This window comes from Lissotriton vulgaris, chromosome 4_1, assembly GCF_964263255.1.
Source record: "Lissotriton vulgaris chromosome 4_1, aLisVul1.2, whole genome shotgun sequence".
Lineage (NCBI taxonomy): Eukaryota > Metazoa > Chordata > Amphibia > Caudata > Salamandridae > Lissotriton > Lissotriton vulgaris.
Window position 1 is genome coordinate 835,707,815 of NC_141691.1, and position 21,858 is coordinate 835,729,672.

The following is a 21,858-nucleotide window of genomic DNA, read 5'->3' on the forward strand; positions in this document are numbered from 1 at the left end:
CAGCCACGACAACACGCTGAAACTGTTCTTACCCCTGACCGAGCAGGATGTAAATCACGCGCTGTTGAAAATGAAATCTAGAGCACCGGGTGACCCTGCTTCGCCACAAGTCATACACAAAATCTCCCCAGCTTTGATACCCACCCTGACTAATATTTTTAACCAATCAATACAACATTGCGTTGTCCCCGACCATTGGAAGGAAGCAATAATTAGGCCCATTCTGAAGAAACCAAATGCTGACCCAGATCAATTTGCAAACTATAGGCCTATCTCCCTTTTGCCACTCTTCGGGAAAATCATGGAGACCCTAATCAATAAACAGCTTGTTGCCCACCTGGAATCTAATAAACTCCTTGATCCATCCCAATCCGGTTTCAGGGCATTCCACAGCACCGAAACAGCTTTGTTGGAGGTTGTGGACAATATAAGGCTATCCTTAGACTCAAAAAAATCAGCCATCCTGATACTACTGGACCTATCTGCGGCCTTCGACACCATATCGCATCGCATACTGTTAGAGCGCCTTGTTGAGATTGGTGTCGAAGGAAACGCTCTCAAATGGATATCAAGCTACCTTGGAAACAGACGATCAAGGGTCCAAATTGGCGACCACACCTCTATCTCCTATAAAAATGATAAAGGTGTCCCACAGGGATCTATTTTAAGCCCGACCCTTTTTAATATTTATGTTTCCCCTCTGGCCAAAATCATTAGAGAAAGCGGTTTTGGGACAATATCTTATGCTGACGACACACAAATCCTCGTCATCATCAGCCAAAACCATGAAGACGCTAAATATAGGTTCAAAAACTGTATGACCAATATACAAGAGTGGATGACCAGAAACTACTTAATGATGAACGCAGGGAAGACCGAAGTCATGCTCTTTGGCAAAGCTGACCAAATCTGGTCACCGGACTGGTGGCCTGACGCTCTTGGTACCTGCCCTGCCCCCAAACCATACGTCAGGAACTTGGGTGTAATCCTAGACAACAAGCTTACCATGTCTGAACATATAAAAAAAACAGTGGGAAATAGCTACGGCCAGATACGTAGCCTGAGGAAGATCTTTAAATGGATCCCGCTCTCAGCACGCATGCCCCTAGTCCAAGGACTGGTTATAAACAGGATGGACTATGGGAACGCCCTGTTTTCAGCCATCAACCAGTCACTACTAAACCGACTACAGGTTCTTCAAAATACTGCTGCGAGGCTAGTATTAGATCTACCCCCTCGTATTTTTCATACCTTCTGTGCAGCAGTGTGGTGGGAGGCGACGCTCCTCCGCTCCTATGGAGGAATCGTCAATGGGGGGCAGTCACTCATGCATCCACCTGCAAAGGAATCTCTGCAGCCCCTTTTAGATACAAACCGTGTTGCGCCTGCACAGTAAAGGGCGAGCCCAGTGCCTTCAAATGACTGGTTCTTTCTCAACTAGTACGCTGATCCTGGCGGAAGTGCGGGCTGTCACCTGCAATGGAAAGAAATCATTTGTTGTGATATGTCCCACACTGCTGTGTTTTTTTTTTGTTGGTCTAGCTCCGAGAGGGAGCTTTACAGCACTGTGATATCCCCCAGGGGATGAGTGATGCGCTTTATAAAAACTCTAATAATAATAATACTACTGCACCCCAAACGTAGGTGTATGACGTATCCATAATATAGCCCCATGAGGCTAAACTGTATTGTTGACCTTATGAAGTATTCTCATGACATGCTTGTTAATTAGGGATTTGTAAGTGTCAACAGGAAGGTCTGGACAAATACTTCTAGTGATGTGAACTGCAAAACAATACACAAAAATACAAAAACAAGTATGCATTAAACAAATGTTTAAATATCGAAATATGTATTTTACTCTGAAACAAATATGGAAAGTTTTCACATTTTTAATTCTGCTTCTTTATTCGTACATATATTATCCATTTTAATTGATTAATTTTAATATTTAATTGTGTCAAACAGTCGCAGATCCCTTCCTAGGACTCGCGGACCCTCAATGGTCCTCAGACCCCAGGTTAAGAACCACTGCTATATGTTTTCCATTGATTTCCATCACAGAACTTCACCAGGTTCAATGATGTTAGCTGCTTTCTTGGTAAAAGATACTGTGTCTTAGCTTTATTAGATTTTTATTCAGATTACATGGAGAGTTTTCACATGCCACAAACTTTTACCCTCTCAGCATTTAGATTACCTGAGGCCTTTTATTTTTCTCTTTTTAAGGCTGGTGCTGTAGGAAGACCAAAGAGGCGGAGAGGGAAGTCATCTAAGAAAGAAAGGAGCTAAGCAGGCAGAAAGAAGCCCTCATTGCCTGGAAAAACAGGGAGCCATGCCCTTGTTCAGAAGATCCTGACTTTAAAGCCAAGCTCCACCGCCAGTGAGACAAAAGGTAAGGTCGAGCTGACTTTTAGAAAAATATTATTGTGTGACTGCATTGTGGGTTGATTCATTTCGCTCTGTGCAGTGAATGCTTCAGCCTTGAGTCGGCTGTGGCTTTTTGTTGCTAGCATAGTGTTGCACCCGTTTCACAAAGGTGTGGTAAAAATGTGTGTCAGTTAAGTGAAGCACGAGCTGAGCTTACCCATGAATGCACTTTACAAGTATTGTCACATTTTGGTACGGTTCTACGCTGTTCCAGTAAAATGTACGCATGACATAATTTAAATGTGTATATGTAGGGTAATGAAAAAATTCTGACTTTAGAAAATATTACAACAGTTCTTTCTGCACAAAGCACACACCTGTAGCTTTAGGTCCGTTGTAGAATTGTGAAGTGTTCTTCCCTACACAACTCCCAACCCCACCGCAGAATAATTTTTCACTGAGAAGACATATCTAGCAAATCAGGGAGCGATTTGTGTAATTGTGCGCACTTTCTGCATATCTTACTCTAAGTTCCTTCTGGTGTGAATTGAGTTCTGAGATAAGCGTTGCAAGTGCATTTTTAAATTTGTGTGAATACTACAATTGTTACTTCCATTGGACCGATAACGAGGAGGTGTGTAGATACCGGGTGGGATGAATTTATAACTTTGGTTGATATCTCATCATCTTAATCCACCTATTATGATTTACTTCCTTTGGGGATCCGTTTTTGGGTCTTGCCTAAAACAGCATGCGGTTGCTCTTGCGTGAACGTTTCTTAACTTTCAGTGGGCTTAGAGGCCGCCCAATGCTTACTCTTGATTGGCTTCATTGTCACACTCATTTGCTTGCTTCTTATTTGTCAGCTTCCTTATGCTTCTTTCCTGTACTGTGTTTGTCCCTCCCTTAGATGGATGCATTACTGTGTCCTACTGCCCCTTCCTCTTTTTTTTCTTTTTGATTAAGCACTGAACAAGAGTGCATGTGTTTTTTAGCTGTCTCATTCTGATACTTCTACCCCCTCCATGTTTCTCCCTTAGTTCTTCCCACTCAGCCCCCGTTATCCATGTGTTTTCCCCAGTCCAAACCTCCATTGTCTTTGTGCTTCCCTCAGCCCCTCCTGCCCACCCTCCATTTTCCCTTTGCTAGTCAATTTGCTTCCTCTAGTCACTCCCGGTATTCCTCTGTTGTCAATGTACCATCTTCCAGCAGCATCCACCCACCTTCCTTTGTCTGTGTGCTTGCCCTAACCCTTCCACCTACACTCTGTTATCTCTCCGCTCCTGCTTACCCTCCATTGTCTGAGTGCTTGCCCCTAGCCCCCACCCACTCTCAAATGTCTGTGTGCTTGCCCCACTCTTTTCTGTCCACCCTCCATTGTCTGTGTGCTCCCCCATCCACTTTTGCCTGTCCTCTCTCCCATCCACACCCTTCTCTCCTGCCCTGCCCCGCTCCCTCCATGTTGCTTCGTCCCCCAACCTACTTCCTCATTGTTGGAAAAACCACAAACGGAGAAGTGGGTTTGGGGAACAAAGCCGCAACATTGCCAATATCTCTCATAGTGGTGGATGAAATTCTACCTTTTGTCCCTTTTTCCGCGAGCTCCACGCCATCATTTACAACTGCTCAGAGCAGATGGTGAATGGAGCGGGTGGTGTGGATGGGGTGGGTGGCAGATGGGTGCGGACCGCCAGTGGGGCGCATTGCATACTCTCCCATGCCTTAGAAGGAGATCAGGAGGGGACTAGAGACTGGGACCAGAGTGCACGTGCAGCCCAATCCCAAAGCAATTTTACTGGGTGGAAAATCCAACCAGTAAAATAGGGCCCGGTGTTCCTGCACACGGCAAACTTTCATGAAAAAGCACCAGGCCAGTTATAATTAGTTAGAACACTCATGTAGGTACACTGCATATACTCGGTTTCATATCTGGCCCTCTCATGGTTACAACCACCTTTCCAATCGTATGTAACTCTTGTGCCTTGGGTACATACCCACACAAATAACATACATGTGTTTTATGTTGTCTGCTGACTTCCGTAAATTGTATGTAAGTTATGCATGTACAGAGTATGACTTTTTCAGGTTATGGCTACTTTCTGACAGCAAAACACTTTAAATGTAAGCCTTTTATTCGAGGACAAGTCTTCTGTAAATTTGTGAATCGTGGCTATAGCGTGTAAGTCACAGGTTTAAAACCTAAAAGGTCCATTCGGCATTTCTATTTCCTTAGGTTGATAAAATGTATTAATACCCTTCCCAAGTTATCGATCTGTAGTAGTAAATGCTATATACTTGCTCTAGAGCTGTCATAACAATGTAACTTTTGCTTACCATTAATTCACTATGTTCCAAAATCACATTTTACGGTTGCTGAACTTCCTCCGACTCGAAGGCTGAGTCAGCCTGAAGGATTTGAAACTTGTGCCCCTCAAGTTGCTTGCGGTGCTCTACATCACTTTACACCAGGCACATTAGTCCACTGAGCAACCCTACCAGCTATTATTGTAAATAGCCTCCTAGTGGAGAAGTGTGGCTAAATGGTTAGAGCGGCAGACCCTGATGCAGAGGTCTAGCCCAGAACCAGCGTTCAATTCCCGCCTCGGCGGGTTTTGGGATAAATTTCCAGGACCTGATAATTCTCGCCTCAGTGCCTATTCTAATTCATGGGTGCAACTCTGGGCAACAGCTTGCTTAATCTCCACAACAGCCCCAACAATGCTAGGATGCCTGGCTTCACCTTGGGGGTTGCCCAGGAGTGGGCACTTCACAGGGAAAAGCCAGGAAGGGTTCTACAGCGGTATGCGTACAAGTGCCGAGATGCCTCATGGGTGATTTGTGCGCTATACAAGTACTACTACATTAACATTTAGTTTTTCTAAAAAATTATACAGAAATAGGACAAAGATTAAAAGTATGGCATTCACCAATAATATTTCTATGTCTCTGACCAACTTTCCTGGAAAATATGGCAAGCAACAACTTTCCATACCTCCTCTAGCTTCCAGGAATCATGAACATAAAAGAGATCTCATAAGGCTAGAGCACCGACTATTCCTCTACCAAGGCCAACCCTCTATCTTCACTTTGTGTTGGGTCACCGGGAGGCGCAAGGGCTGCTGAGCTCAGATGCCAGGCTGTCAAAAAAACGTCACTGAATCTTGTCTGCTGATTAGCAAGCTCTTTTTGGGTCCTGTCAATGCTTGTTGTATAGGAAGTAAAATCAACCTCAAAGGGGTGATGGGAGAGGGTTAAGACCATTCCCATCATTCTCTGATCCTTTTGGGAGTCCCTTCCCTTCTGCTCCTTGCTTGATACAAAATCTGTCAGCAGAGGGATGGGCCAGGGGGATAGCACAGGTTATGAGATCACAAGTGCATGTATTGTATTGTATTATAATTGCATTTATATATCGCTGTTGAGGCGTTGAAGCGCTTTTTCGGTGAGTAGCACGCTACTCCGGAATCCATAAAGGATTAGTGGTGAATTAGTATAGTGAAATATAAAAGTAATTTGAGTGGTGTATATGTTAGTCAGTTATTTGGATTAAGAAGGATAGTGGAGGGATAGAAGAAGGAAAACGGTTTGCATTTATATAGAGCTCGCTACCCGTGATGGGGGTCTGTTATTTAGATTGAAAAGTAGAGTGGAGGGATAGAAGAGGGAGGGATTTAGAACTTTTTTATTTAAGCTTATAGCAGTAGGAGGAGGGTTGGGTGAGTAAAAGGGAGGTGTCTGGTATGGCTTGCCATGCCCCCCTCAAAATGTGTATAAAAAAACATGACTTTCCTTGGGCTTAGATGGAACCAACTTCAGTGTCTTGAACTCGCCGTTGCAGCACCAAACACATTGTTGAAGCAGTGCTTTGCAAAAGATACACGCAAGGCGCTCCCTTTACAGTTCCCTCCTTTAAAGTATTAGTGACACTGTGTGAGAGGTGTTAGCAAAACTTTTTTAGCCAGTGATGGGTTTTGTAAAAACTGTGCCTCGCAAAATGTTCCTCTGTCACACAGTAGCATGAGGCCCCATAGGCATGGTTGAGAGGACAGAAAGTGGCCTATCACTTCCAGACACCTTCCTTTTCTTGGAACACCATTGCTTTAATATTTGTGTCTATAAGCAGTATGACCACTTTGTTAAAACAAAACAAAAATCAGTCAAGTTAGGCATGTACAACTAGTAGATGATGCACACATTTTGATTGAAGGTGAGTCCTGTTAGGTGCTATCCCTCCGGCTTTCCCTTCGCCTCACTCTCGCTGCCCTCTCTCTCATCCTCGACTCCTCATCCTGTACAGCATGGGCGGCGGTGCACAGGCCTGAACAGCATCAGCTTCAGAGTTGAAGGAACCCTTCCCTCCATCATTCTCTGACTGATATGCATAGGTGCAAGCCCGCTGTTGTTGCAGAATGCCCAGGAACTAGAGAGATGGAGAAGGGCGGAGGGTTAGGGGGTGGAGATTTATAGGGATGTATGTCGTTACAACGCATACTTTTACAACGCATACCTTTACAATGCATTTTTTACACCGCAACATCCATTACAACGCATTCCATTACAACGCATGCCATTACAACGAATTCTTTGAAACCACCTTTACAACGCATTCCACTACAACGCATACTACATTTACAACGCATACCATTACAATGCATACCATTACATTGCATGTATGGTAAGTATTGGATAGTGCAAGGGTAAAAATTACTATTCTAACTCCAGGGGGTGCAACAGCAGGGTAAGTATTGGATAGTGTAGGGGTAAAAATTACTATTCTAACTCCAGGGGGTGCAACAGTAGGGTAAATGTTGGATAGTGTAGGTATGCGTTGTAATGGTATGCGTTGTAATGACTGCGTTGTAATGACATGCGTTGTAGTGGTATGGGTTGTAGTGACATGGGTTGTAATGGTTGTGTTGTAATGGCATGCGTTGTAATGGATGTTGTGTTGTAAAAGTTTCGTTGTAAAGGTAGTGCGTTGTAAAAGTTGCGTTGTAAGTGTTGTTTCCCGATTTATAGCCGATGAGGGGGAGTGAGGGTTGCAGGGATGCTCATTGGTGGATGCCCACCTAACCAGGCCCTGTTAGCAGGTCAGCTGTGTAAGTATCTTCTGCCACCTGGTGCCCCCTACTAATATTCTGGAGGGAGGCAATTTGCAGTGTAGCCTTCGAGGGGAGATTCTCCTAAGGATAAGGGGAGGAATGGCAGCTGACGCCATATCTTTACAGCCTATACAGTATAACCCCTCACCCTCCTGGGGCGGTCATCACGACGCCCTCCAGTCATTTAATAATACAGGCACGCTATTGGAGTCAAGCTGTTTCTGGAGCTTTGGTGTTATGTAACTGAAAATAATAACTTTGTATTAACACTGAAACTGGTTTCAGCCATTTTAACCCCATACACATGTTCCGCCATTATTGTGTAAATAAGGTGAATGTTTTGCAGCCATTAGTGACGCAAGCGTCTTCAGGTTCTGCTGGTGGTAGGAGAGCAGAGGGACACTACGGATGCCCACATATCTCCCGTTCAATCCCAAGTGGTGTGAAGGAAGGTGAGCATGGACAGGCGGCGCATAGAGTGACCCTGGGCAGAAACCGCAAGAGAATCCAAGGAGAGGAGTGGAAAGAGGCAGGTGGGAGAGGCAGAGGCAGAAAATGCACATGGACAAGAAGATGTACAAAACACTTACCTCCTCAGCAGCCAGTTTCATTAAATGTTCAACATTTAAGGCATTTTAATGGTAAATCTCTGTTGGGTTAAGTAACATCCAGTCTCCTGATATACACGTGTTTATACTGTTTTGGAGCACTCTTGACGCCTCCTTTTCTTCCATTGGGTCTCCACTGTCCTGCGTCAGACTCAAAGCACAGCAAATCGGCGTGCTTCTCTTTGGTGACTTATATTTTAGCACAAACCACTATCTTGTAAAGGATTCTTTCAATTTCATTAACTCATCGTGGGTTCTGTCCACTCAAAATGCCACGTGGTGGATTTGATTCATAACAAAGGTGTTTGCTTTTTTGTGTCCCCACCAGCTCTGTTGGATAGGCCCAGCCATCTTGCTATTAATTTTTTTATTAACTTAATCACTAAATCTACTATCCTACTATTTTTAATGGGTAAAATAGCCATGCACCCTTGAATGCAATTTGCGGTCTAGAACATTTTCTCTTCTTGGCAGACAGCATCCCTAAACTTCGCGTCTTTCGCAGAACCTCGCTAATCTGCAATCCTTTGCTGCCTGATTGGTGTCCACTGTGGATACTTAAGGCTTTCCAAACTGATAAATTTGACACGTCACAAAAAAAACACAATCTTGTTAGTCTCTCATAGTCTAAGGGTTGCAAAAAAGACAGGCAGGATGGAAATGGTTCCTGCGCTAAAAACCCCATATTGATCCGTCTGAAAAAAAGAAAGTACCAGCACGGAAGAATCAATGAAGCCAAATGCCTACAGCCTATTGAATCCTTCAGAGTTATAGAACTCCTCAAAACACAAAATGTGCTGTCACAGAAACTGATCATCAATTAACCTCCTTATTGTTAATGTCAGCAAAAAGTATATAGACATAGTGGCTTTCATTTCCTGTTCATATAGCACTTCCCATCCCTTTGGAATACTCGCTGGCTACTGCTTCATTTCCTAAGGAACTTTCCCCTCCCACCATGGATGCCTTTTAGAAGCTGTTTCACTGACGTGAATTCCTAGGTTCCATGTTTAGGTCTCAACTACAGACAGCTATAGATGTTTGTTTGCAAGACCTAGTGTTTCAAATACCCTGCATAAACACAGAGTGGGCTTTGGGTCAGCCCTTGCTCATGACTGGATGGGGTTGTTGTTTGTCTCACTTCCATACTCCTGATTTGATGGCTTTTCTCCCTATACTTGTGTTTGTCCTGCCCAGAAGCATTTCGGACAGTGTCTTGATTAGTTGAGGTTTCGTTCCACTGCTGAAGTCAGAATAGCAGGGACTCTTCCACTATGGCGCAGGAGCGTCCCCCCCCCCCCCCCCGCTTGAGTGCCAGGCAGCAGACAAAAACGGGAAAAATTAAATTATAATAAAACCACTTTATTACACTGTGAGTTGCGCATGAGGCTTTGTCCCGCTGTTTAATGCCGTCCAAACCGTCATGCGCACTTTCATCTCTCCCCCTCCAAGCTGTGTTATACAGCTGGGTGGAGTAGAGGTACAGGCTCCCAGGCCCTGAGTGAGCGTTAAACAAGCCCACTCAGGCCAATCACTGCGCTGCCGTCATGAGAGTAGCGTCTTGATTAGCGTCTAGGAGCCTGGGCAGCATGCAGGGACCCCGAGGAGAAATATCCCGGGACGACGTCCGGCAGCTTAGCAGCAGGTAAGTGTTTTTTGATGTATTTATTATATTCCACCTACCCTTAAACCGCCCTCCCCCCTGCCCCACCACTTGTTAAGAAAGCCCGCCGCTAGTTCATCAGACCATGTCATACAGTTTGTGCGAAGAACTTTTTGTGCAGCCCCCAACCCAACATGCGCCTACGGTGGCCGACCTTTCCATTTCTGTGGCCTCGTCCTGTATTGGAGTTGTTTGACCCTTTGCCTGCAGTGATCTAGAGCAGGAGGCCAAATGTCCAGCATTTTACCGCTTCCAGGACCATGACCAGGCTCACCAGGAGGATCTGAGCTCCCCGGAGGTAGGCCACGAGCTGCCTGGCAGGGTGCTGCTTTCTCTTCTTTCAGCTCCACAGGAGCTTTTCAGAGATATCTTCATAAACCCATTTGCCTTTAGATATGATAATAGTGAAAGTGGACACCTACAGGTAAACAGCTCAGAATGTGTGAAGGAAAGCCGCGCTGGAGGTCTGTCCTTGGAATATGCTCTTGCTGTTTGAATTTTCCATGCAGCCGGATTCAAATTACTCACATATTGTGAGATTAGAGCACAGAGACAGTATGATTTGCTTAGGATGACACATAGTGTTAAAGCAGGACACCTGGAGAGTAGCGGCTGCTCCGCTATTGTGGAGGAGCGTCGCCCTACCTGCCAGCAGCCGGAAAAATAAAATGATAAACTCTTGTTTGCTATCGTTTTATTTTTCTCTCTGAGACGAGGCTTGGGGTGGGGCCAAGGTGGTGACAGGCTGGAGGGGGAGTGGTAGGCACTCCCTTCACTACTCATGTTGGTTTGGCTGACTGTCTCAAGCCGGCCAAACCCACATGCACAGTGAAGCTCTCTCCAACCCCAGCTGCAGTGCTGGATTGGAGAGAGCAGACACAGGTTCCCAGCCTGCGTGGGAGTGCAAATCATCAGCGCCCTGGCCAATCCTGACGCTGCTTTCAGCAGCATGAAAGCAGCATGAGGATTGGCGGCAGTGCACCATGGATGCCTTTGCATGGAGAAGTGAAGAGCGCAATGCGGCAAGCAGGAAAGTGTTTTTTTTTGTTATATGCTTATGTCTCCCCCCCCTTCCCCACATTCCCCCCGCCCGCCACGCTGTCATCTCACTACTGCTGACGACTTTCAATGAAGTACTACTTGTTGGAAAGAATATAACTTTCCCACCATATTACGGTGTGGTGAACACAACATTAAGCTGGGTTGTGTAGCGCACTAGCTCCCCCACCCACCGTAAGGGTAAGATCTAGTCCTGTTTTTCTGTAACCACAGACCTGATAGAAGATTTCAGATTTGTTCTAAAAACTCCGAAGCTGAGCAGCAGAATACTTTCAAAATCTGATTGCCCAAAAGCACACAATTTGCCAAATGGGGAGGCCAAGATAAAAAAACGACCGGTACATGTCATTCTGAAGGAAAGGTAAAGGGGTTGTCCTTTATTAGGTGAATATCACTGTTGTGTAGGCCCTGCCAAGCTTTATAATGCAGTTCTTATTCATAGAATATTTAATCTCAATGACTGAAAGACTTCCACTGGACCAAATACAGTGATGGTGTCTACCTCTCACCCCCCTTTACCCTTTTCCTGTGAATTTCCCACCTTGTTAGGGGTCCCCTGCAAGTGTTTTTATAGCACTTGTGACATGTATTGAGCCTTTTTCTAAGCTTTCCCAATATTTTCAAACAATAGGAAAAGGAAGAAATGAATTGTGAAGCCTTTTTTGGGTCCGTGGCCAGTAGGTAGTTACTGGGTAATATCCAAGGTGGATATGGTTTACCATTGGTGTTTCAGCAAAAACTATTTCATTCCATTTGCAAAAGAGTTATGCATTCTGTAAGTTTGTCTTGCCACAGGTGGCAATAACATAGCATGTATTTGTAAAGCGCACGTTCACCGTGGGCATTTTGGCACTGAATAATAGATACGTTTGTAGAAGAAGGAAGTGGGTGCCACCAAAGTTCACGCACAAATAGACAGGACCCAATTGTAGTTACTGACACAATCCTAGTTGGTGGTTTCACCCAAAGGCCACAAGGAATCAGATAGATATTCACAGGATGAAAGGGTTTTGTGCCTTCAAAATTCACATCAATCTCAGGGTTGGTATAATCCCAAAAATTAAGTTGGTATCCGCATGACTTAATATGGTCTGACCACATTTAGTTTCTGCACGGCATTCCGTCAAGGGATGCAGGGTTCATCCACGGACCTTTTTCGACATATAGCCTAAACTACTTGGCATACTATGTATTCCTTTTGGACGATGGGCATGAATAACTTTACCATGATGTTTTTGCCTTGAAAAAGCTTTGGCCAGCAGGCCACTGGGCGAAACATGTGTCTGCCGTTTCCGTGCTCACCTGCAACTTAGGAAATTATAAATAAAAAGGACAAAAAATACAATGACCTTGTTTCCTTCCTGTACACCATAATGACGGACCATATTAAGTCGTGCGGATACCAACTTACATTTTGGGATTATACCAACCCTGAGATGGAAGTGAATTTTGAAGGCACAAAACCCTTTCATCTTGTGAATACTAAATAATAGATGTGCATTGTTACTCATTTTATCAACTTCAGAAGGATGAAAGACTGAGTAGACCTGCCAGGAATTAAACCTGTGTCCATTCGATCAAACACAGGCCCCAAGAGTGGATGCATTAATCCACTAAACCACCAGACCAAATTGAGTCTTGTCAATAGCAAACGGTTAAGTCTTACTCAAAGTAGTGTTATGGAACTGGAACTCAAATGCATAAATATAACAGTTATTGTACTCAATAGGCTCAACAAACAGCTAAGTTTTAGCTTTCAAAAGGACCTGATTTAGAGAAGGAAGTTATGGATGGCATCCCAAAAAATGTGTCTAGTAACTCATAGCCACCTGCGCACTCGAAGAAACGTCTTCTGGTGTATCTGCATGTGCAAAGTGTCCTGCGAAGTGACACAAAGCTGGCTACCCTATCTTCCCCTCTTCCCTTTCTTTCTTCTTTTATCTCTCTCTCCCTTCGCCTTTGTCACCCAACACCCAATGTCTTGTTTCTCCCTCCATCCCCCTTACTCATTTTGGGACACTTGCTGCACTTCAAGTGGGCGGCCCTACTAAAATTTCCTGTTGTTATTTCAACATGGCTGCCCATTTGTGTGCGTACACAGAGTACATCTTTAAATGTTTTTTTATTTTAACTAAGCCCATTAAAATTTGGCTACTGTGGATGCATGCACTAAATATAATGATTTGAAAGGCAGCTGCCACAGATGTGCACTCATTCACAGGACCATCTCTGAATGGGATTTGTAAAATAAAACAAAAACGTCTCAAAGAGGAATGCTGTGGAAGTGCACGCTTCTGAAATGGCCATCTATAGATGCATATTATTCTCCAAAATCCCATTCAGAGTACGCCACAGTGAATGTGCATGCATTTATGGCATCCACCTGCTAAAAAACGTTTGCAAAACAATAGGTTTCACAGCTGAGACCTATTGGCTTTACTAATGTTAGCCCTTCACACGTTTTTATGGTCCTAATCATCGCACTTTGAGGCAACCCAATCATTTGTGGCATCAGTAGCAGCTCCCTTTCTAAAGGCTGTGTGTACTAAAATACTAATCCTTCTTGTTTTTAGGTCGAAGCTTACCAGGCAGCTCAGCTGTCTGGTGTGTTAATGACATCTTAGGGACATTAAGAAAGCTTTCCTGGGAATGCTTCCACTCGTCGTTTACCATTGGCTCGAGTTTGTCCCTCCCTTGCCCAAACCTATTTACGGTATTTGTCCACTAGTGCTCGATGACTGTAAACAGGCCTTAAAATCTTGTTCTTATCTACATTTGCTGAGAAGCTATTGCTAACAAAATCTTGGGGACATTTAGAAAGCTTCCTTGGGAATGCATTCCGCTCGTTGCTTACCATTAGCTCTGTAACTCACATTTGCTTGCTTTCTAACTGCTAGCTCTATTTATTTTAGGCTGTCCAGCTCGAGTTTGTCCCTTCCCTTGACCAAAAGCATTGAATGCTTGGGCCTCTTGAGCTATGGCAATTGGATATAAGCAAGGACGTTTTTAAGAAAACAGTGAACAAAGGCATGCAGCTGAAAAGTTGGCTGGAGGACGAAAGGGCCCTAGGCAATTGGGCACATGGGTGGCTGGGGCTCAACTACTATGAGGCCCAAAACAAGAAGTCCTATTTTGAGGCAGCATACACTGTTAAGATCAAGAGAAAGTTTATGGTGATGAGATTTGGCCTGCGTCCCACTCTGGACAGTATACCCAAATGGCAGGTGGCGGGTCAGCTGGAGGATAAGAGGTGTTGACTATGCCATGTGGCAAGGGAAAAATTGTGACATGCCATCTGTCTCTGCCCGCACCTACTTGTGCTCCAGAGGGCCCTGTTATGCCAAGAATTCATGTCCTTAGGAATGAGAACCTGTAAGTTGGCGGTTATAGAGTCCCGAAACCTGCAAAACCTTATGTTGAACATCTGGCTGGTGCAGTTCTTTGATATTTTCAAAAATTTGTTAAAGGTAAAAGTACCTCTTGAACTGGCTCACTGAATTGTTTGTGAGGTGCTGGTCTGCATGATTGGCCCCTGCTGGCCGGGCTGCTAGAAGGTGAACTATGTACGGGTCTGGGGGAAATTAGGCACCTTCTATCCTGGGCTGGCGAGCTCACAAGAGTTCAAGAGGGGCAATAAAACAATTTCCCCCAGACCTAGGCTGAAGCATCACAATTCCTGATTTTTGGTACCTTAATCCTTTGTGGTTCACAGCATAAACATATATGGATCTGCCAGGACTCAGGACCCCATCCACACTGAGGTATTACCATTGTTCCACTGCATAGTGTGTGTTATTGCTCAATCCACCTGTGGCTGTATCTGGGGTGAGGCTGCCACTTTGTGGAGTTTTGCCACTGTTTTAACACCGACCAGTCACAATGGGATCTTTCTCTTTCAGCTATTACCACTGTTGCTCTGATTGATGCACTCTATCACACGATGTTTTACATGTGTTATGTTTTGATTAGGAAATTTTAAAAGAACATGGTTTGTTGCTCAGACTTGGAACCCCATAGCACTTTGCACTTTCTGAGGCTATCAAATTTGATTTACTGCACCGTGCACTGTATTGCTTAACCCTCTGTTAGTGTGGTGGCATACTTTTGAAGTCTGCTGTAATATTATGGGAAATGTACCATCCTTAAGCGCTAGGTTTCCCCCTCTTGGTATACATATTAATATTATTGCCTATTACTCTCTGGTATGGCCTGACACGCTCCTAACGGCTTTTATAATTGTTATTTTACTGTTTTGATAAATTATTTTGTTTCTATGTATATGGTTTTTATTAATAAACTTAACTGATTGATACTGTATTTGTCCACCAGTGATCTATTTCTATAAACAGGCCTTTAAATCTTGTTCTTATCTTGCCATTTTGCTGTGCATTCAAAGACAGAGGTCAAATGTGAGCTCTCTCTCCCAGGCAACTTAATGTTTACTTATCTTTCTCTGACTTCTTCTTACAATCATGCCAGCACCAGGGCGGGTGTATGATGGTTTTTTTTCTAGCCCACAAGAAAATGTACATTTTGCTAATGAACTGCGGATTTTTCAAAATTAGAAAAGCCCAAATTAAGCAAATTTCAAATCAATCCACTAGGTGATGATATTTCCACACCTTATTGTTTGTGTGCTGTATACTTTTATCTGTGAAAATGTAAAGGTCATATAAATTGAAGATGTGTTGTCTATAATTTAAGTGTGCTACCATACCATGCATACTCCAAAAGATGGCACTCCTCTCTACTCCGCACCACTCCACAACACGGCACTCTACTCTGCACCACTCCACTTTAACCATGCCCTGCTCTCTACTCCAATCTGAACTTCTCCATCTACGCCTCTACTCTGCACCACTCTACTCTATACCAATGCACTTTATGCTACTCCACACTACTGCACTATTCGACACTGCACTCTGCACCACATTCTACTCTGCACAACTCCACTCTACACCACTTCACTCTACACCACTTCACTCTACGTCACTACACTCTATGTCAAAATAGTTGGCGCCAATGCACTCTACTCTCGGTACCACTCCAGCCTAGGACCCTGCACTCTATGCCAATCCGCTGTATGCCACTCTAATGTACTCTGCACAGCAGCACTCTGTGCCACTGCACTCTACACCACTTTATGCCATCATTCTATACCACTGCACTCTACCCTGCACCACTCGAGTCTACCCTGCGTCACTCCACTCTATGCCACTTAACTCTACTCTGAAACAATCTACTCTACGCCACTGCATTCTCTGCCACTTTGAGCCACTCCACTCAATGCCATTGCACTCTGTGCCACTGCACTGTATGTAACTGTGCTCTACTCTGCACCACTGTAGTTACGCCACTGCTCTCTATGCCACTCAGGGCTTTAAGTGGGGTGAAAAAACTGGGGAATCTCTCAAAGGGGTGTGGCCAATGTAATTAAGGGCGGGCTTAAAAACACGGAAGCTAAAAGTCCGACCTGTATTTTGCGGTTTCTGTCATTGCAACTAGATATTTGATACAACAAGTAACATCATACCTACAGTCAGGACTTTTGGTTTTGCCAATGGTTGTTAGTTGCATGCGATAAATAAGCAGCAACTATGGCTTGTTGTATAAAATAATGAAAAAGCACTGGTGACACAACAACGATGTTGCTGCTTAGTTTAAAAAAGAGAAGGGTAATCCAGAGAGAGAATGATTAGCTTTAAAGGATTTCCAGTGTGAGCACTGCACAGTCTGGAAAAAAACGGACCGCCTGTGCCAGGTCACAAAACAGAGCCCGATAGAGACCCGTTTCGGGGCCCCCTTTAAAAAACTGCCGGTGCTCAGATCCCATGAGACCCGTCCCACTTACAGCCCTGATGCCTCTGCACTCTACACCACTGCGCTCTAAGCCACTCTTCTCTGCAACACTGCACTCTCCACCACGGAACTGTATGCCACTCTACTCTGCACTACTGCACTCTACGTCACTGCACTTTGCAGCACTCCATTATAGGCCACTGCACTCTATGCCACTCCTCTAGACCCCAATATACTCTGCTCTGCACCACTCTATGCTGCTCAACTCTGCACCACTCTATGCCTTGCACTCTATGCCTCTCTACTCTGCACCACTGCACTCTACTTTGTGCCACTGCACTCTACACCACTGTTTTCTACACCACTTAACTATATGCCACTCTACTCTGCACCACTGCACTCTATGCCACTGCACTCTACTATGCACCACTCTATGCCACAACATTCTATGATGCTGCATTGTATGCTGCTGAATACTATGCCACTGCACTCTACGCCACTATACTCTTCAACACTCTATGTCAATGCACTCTACATCAGCCACTTTACACTATGCCACTCCATCCCACTGTAACCCGCTCTATGCCATTTCACTATATTCTACGCCACTGCACTCTATACCACTCTACTCTATGCCACTGCACTAATGCATTCTTTGCCAATGCACACTACGCCACTGTACTCCATGCCACTCTACTCTGCATCACCCCACTCTATGCCACTTCACTCTGCAGCACTCCAGTCTGCGCCACTGCACTCTATGGCACCATACAGTACTCTGCACCACTCTACGCCACTGTACTCTATGCCACTTTACTTTCCACCACTGCACTGTACGCTACTGTGCTTGACACCACTGCACTCTACTATGTAACACACTAATCTACACCACTGCATTCTAGGACGCTGCATTTTACACCACTGAATTCTATGGCACTGCACTCTAAGCCAGTTCACTAAATGCTATTTTTCTCTGCAACACTCTTCGCCAATGCACTCTACAACAGTCCACTATACGCGACTCTACTGTACACCACGCTACATGACTCCACTCTATGCCACTCCCATACATGACATTCTAGGCCATTGCAATCTAGGACACCCCATGCCACTCTCCTCTACGTCACTAACTTTTAGCAATGCTGAACAGACACCACGCTGGTGTACCACATGGCTAAGACATATTGGCTTTGCCAATGCTTGTTAAATCTTCCAGTCAATCAACTTCGAAGACTTCTTCAATAGATGTAGCCATCTCATTCAGTCTAAACGTCGTTTGAGTAGTCTGACATGAAGGTCCTCATTAAGGACATACTATTTGTCAAAAGAAGAAGAAACTTCAGTAGGTTTAATATTCACAAACTAATCTTAGAACCTTCCACGGGTCACTTTATTCCATGTAATTAAGGTACATACATTATTTCACAAGTTGTATAGCGACAGTTATGAATCTTTTTGAACCTGCCCAAAACTCAGTATTGGTGTCAATGGAAACCACTAATTTGACCTAGACTGTCAAGTTTTACACTGTTAGTGTGTGTTTCTATAAAATGTATGGGTGCTTGCCTGGATCCACAGCTATACGTTTAGATTTCCGCTTATGTACATATGTATGAAGATGTATAATAAGGCTAAAATCTGCTTGTTGGTGCCTTTGTATTTTAGAGATAATATTGTGCATGCATGTGCACACAAAAAAACAGAGAACTGGTTCCAGTAATGACCATTAATCTTGGATGATTAATGAAGTGGTTAATATCAGTCCCCTTTATTTATGCCATATCTGGGATTGCTCACAGAATTTCTTTTTCTGATATATCATTTAACGTGGGGATCTCATCACCTGTACCAGCTTCCCTTCCTGTTATGATACCCTTTATCCCATTTTGCCGTCCCCATATTAATAAAAACAGCTAGCCTTGCTTGAATGAATAAAAATAACTTACAAAGTGCAAAACAGCTGCTCCAAAAAGAGCATCCCGGCGCTAGGTGAGACGTAAGGGACAAAACAGGAAGACATAAAGGTGCACTGTCAACATTAAATCTGTCTGAAGAGGTGGGTCATAAGAAGACTCCTACATGAGTTTTCTGAAGTGGCACCTCTGACCTAGTCTGGTAAGAGGTTCCAGAGTTTTGGTGCCAGAAAAGAGAAAGAACGTCCACCAGCCCTAGAGTTTTCGATCTTGTAGAAGCATAGTAAGTTATGGGTGCTGAGTGTAGGGCTCTGCGAGGAAGATATCTTTTGAATTTATCGCAGATGTACACAGGGCCTTTCCAAGTTGAGTGGCTCGGAATGTTAGAGTCAAGGCTTTGAATTCTATTCTTTGCTTGACGGGGAGCCAGTGAAGAGTTTTTAAGCCATTTCGAATTGATTGCCTTTTGGAGACGTTCAGCACAAGTCTGGCAGCTGCATTCTTGACTCGTTGGAGTGGGTTAAGCAGTGCTTGAGGAGCACCCAGAAGCAGTACATTAGCATAGTCAAGTCTCAATGTTATTAAAGCATGGACAACGATCTTTCCAGTGTTCTCCGGCAGGAATTTGAGTGTTTTTGTAAAATTTTCAGGAGGGGAAAAGCAGACTCCTGCAGTGGCACTGACAGTAGGCCTGAAGGTGAGAGCATTGTCAAGCTTGACCCCCAAGTTTTTAACAGTGGTAGATGGGGCTGGGCTTCTATCCCTTGGTACTTACCTATACCTCGCCCCATTTTTCCCCCCAATGTTTTTGTATTTTCCAAGTTTATTATCTCGTGATTTTTGTATCTCAGGTAATTAACCTCGAAATAACACCTATCACCATATATACATATGATTGCACGTGGAACCTTGCCCTATATCATGCTCAATATAAAAAAAATTGATCTGGTCTAGACAGTTTTAGCTGTTTCGCTAGTTTAATGTTTTCCAACAACAAAATATACTAAAATACATACGTAGAGGCACTTTGAGTCATCCCTCTACAGCTATTGCTCTGTTCAAGTCACTCACATTTTGCTTCCGCCCACCAAACACACAGCCTGAGGCAGAGTCGGCCCACTTCGTCACTGGATCTGTTGAACTATGAATGATAACATTTTTTTATGATTTCATGTGCACAGCCATTGAAAAAGAGTGCACCTAGGTGCAAGTGCTTGTGTCCCTGGACTGCAGGGACACTTCTTCATATAAGTTGCCTTTTTTTGCATGTTGCATACATCTAAAAAATAAATGCTTAACAGAAAGTCATATTTGCCAAGTCCAAACCTATTGGCTTAGCCAGTGCTTGTTATTAATGTACTTTATTTGGTGAAGTAACATGAGTTTCAGCCTTGCTATTAGGCTTGGTGTTGTGACTGATGTTCTTTTGTCTCAAGCCTTCGGTCACACATTTATCCTGCCTTATAACATACAATAACAACTACATACAAAGCGTATCTTGCAAAATATTCTAAGATCCTGATCCGAGGAACAGAATCATTGGTATCTGTCTCTTGTAAAGCAAAAGACATGCGGCTAACCTCACCAGCATATTAATCACTATTTTGAACATTTCCTTTGGAAAGCCTCCCCCTGTGACTGCCCAAGTCAGTCCCAAGAGGGCAAGAACCTCTGTGTCATATTTGCTTAAGTGCTCTTGTATTTTCATGTTTGCACATCATGAATAGAGCATGCTTATACTCACACATATTCCTTAATGTCTATGTAAAGATTAAGGAATTCAGGGGCATATCAAGGGTTCAACACACTCCGCAGGATCTACAAGTGGATCCCCACCGAAACTAGAAGGACGGTCACCCAGGCCCTCGTCAGCAGCAGACTGGACTACGGAAACTCCCTCTACGCAGGTGCCTCGGCCAAACTCCTGAAACGGCTCCAACGCATCCAGAACGCCTCCGCACGCCTGATCCTCGACATCCCTCACCGCAGCCACATCACACCACACCTGAGACTTGCACTGCCTCCCTGTCAACAAGAGGATAACCTTCAAACTCCTCACCCACACACACAAGGCGCTCCACAACACTGGACCAGCCTACCTCAACAGCTGACTCAGCTTCTACACCCCCACCCGTCAGCTCCGCAGACCGCGCCCTCGCCACTGTCCCCTGCATCCGAAGAGTGACCACCGGTGGCAGATCATTCTCCCACCTCGCCGCCAAGACATGGAACACCCTCCCCATCCTCCTTCGGCAGACCCAAGACCTACTTACCTTCAGAAGACTCCTCAAGACCTGGCTCTTCGAACATTAGCAGCATCCCCTCCCCTAGCGCCTTGAGACCCTCAAGGGTATGTAGTGCGCTTTATAAATGCTATGATTGATTGATTGATTGATTGATTGAAGGGGCCGCAGTAGAATTATCGCTGCTTTAGCGTCCGTTTTCGGGCGAAAAGCAGCGATAATTATATTGCAATATCAGCAATGAATCCATGCCTTAGCGCCCATTTCCTTTGCGATTCACCTCACTAATGAGATGCAAGGTAGGCGTTCCTTACTGAAATTCAGCGAAAATAGTCGCTAACACAGCTTCTCACTATCAACAAGGATATTGCTAACCTGCCTAGCGACATAAAAAGTTGTGCTAACCGGGTATATCGCCGGTTTCTAACACCTGCTAATTTTCTGACTTACCAATATGTATCATGGGAGGTGGATTGTAAAGCTAAGTCCACATCTTCCTATCAACAATGATTTCCTTATCAATGTTCTTTATCGCTGGTAATCAAGTGATATTCCTGCTTTTCGCTGCTATTGCCGGGATTTCTATCGCCTCAGCGATGTGTGTTATTAATATTGCGCTAACTGGGCGATAGAAATGTTCGCGCTATACGCGGCCAGGGATAATTATTGCTGCCGCTTGATGATATGCCCCTTAATTTGTTTCCTTCTATTGGGCCTGGGACACCAGGATGGTGTTTCCCCGGCTCTCTGTGCACTACACTTGCTGCCACTGTCCAACTAAATTGATTTCAAGTCTCCGTGAAATATGGGTCCAGCCTTTTATTGGTGTAACCAGGGCTTTAAGTGGGCTGGGTCTCACCGGGTCTGAGCACCGGCAATTTTTTAAAGGAGGCCTCGAAACGGGTCTCTATCGGGCTCTGTTTTGTGCCCTCGCACAGGTGGTCCGTTTTTTTTCGAGCGTTATAGGGGAAGGGAAATTCTTTAAAGAGAGTAATTTTCTCTCTGGATTTCCCTTCTCTTTTTGAAACTCAGGAGCAGCAACATTGTCGTGGTGTTACAAGGGCTTTAAGTGGAAGCTTTTTCAATAGTATATACAAGCCA

General features: G+C 44.4%; 1 protein-coding gene across 4 annotated transcripts in view; it reads left to right on the forward strand.

The window, feature by feature from the left end:
* Nucleotides 1-21,858, forward strand: part of ATXN1 (ataxin 1) — a 1,146,771-nt gene that overhangs the window by 478,872 nt on the left and 646,041 nt on the right. For 2 of the 4 annotated variants that reach the window (XM_086965153.1, XM_086965155.1), the window contains exon 4: nt 2,230-2,395. The gene's annotated coding sequence lies outside the window, so the exon portion shown is untranslated. The remainder of the gene's footprint in view (nt 1-2,229; nt 2,396-21,858) is intronic. The other 2 variants (XM_086965154.1, XM_086965156.1) reach the window with 1 other exon arrangement.